The sequence below is a fragment of the Xenopus tropicalis genome, chromosome 7, assembly GCF_000004195.4.
Source record: "Xenopus tropicalis strain Nigerian chromosome 7, UCB_Xtro_10.0, whole genome shotgun sequence".
Taxonomy (NCBI): Eukaryota; Metazoa; Chordata; class Amphibia; order Anura; family Pipidae; genus Xenopus; species Xenopus tropicalis.
The window spans coordinates 85714721-85715418 of record NC_030683.2 but is presented as its reverse complement, the minus strand read 5'-3'; positions in this window follow the sequence as shown (position 1 = coordinate 85715418).

The following is a 698-nucleotide window of genomic DNA, read 5'->3' as shown; positions in this document are numbered from 1 at the left end:
CGAATATAGTTTGCTGAACACTAAATAGAAGACAGATTCTTGGCGCTCATTCCTTGAATTGGCTCCCCAAAAACTGGGAGAAGAAAAAGTAGTTTATAAACTACTGTAGCACTTTGACTTTGCTAAAGCTTTTGATACCACCACACATAGGGGCACATTGTTTATTAATAACCTGGAGGTGAGAATTGACAATACTAATTTTTCCATGCAAGATGCTGCCACTTTGCAGAACAATATGACTAAAATGAAAAACTGTGCAGCAAATTGAAAAATGCACTTTGGTAGAAATAATATAAATGTAAGTTTTACACAAAATGGTAGTGTGTTGGGGGTATGCTTAATTGAGAAGGATCTGTGGATTTTTGTGGATAACAATACCCGGCAGTGTCATTCTGTAGCTAGTACAGCAAATAAACTACTCTCTTGCATAAAAAGGGCATTAACTCAAAGAATGTAAACATAATTTTGCCTCTTTATAGATCCCTTGTAAAACCTCACCTTGAGTATGCAGTACAGTTTTGGGCTCCAGTCCTTAAGAATGAAATAAATGAGCTGGAAAGTGAGATGTACAGCTAAACTGGTAACAGGGTTGGAAGGTTTAAAATACAAGGAAAGACTGCAAAGGTTGAGGTTGTTTTCTCTGGAGAAAAGGCACTTGTGAGAGGAATGATTACTCTTTACAAGTACATTAGAGGACA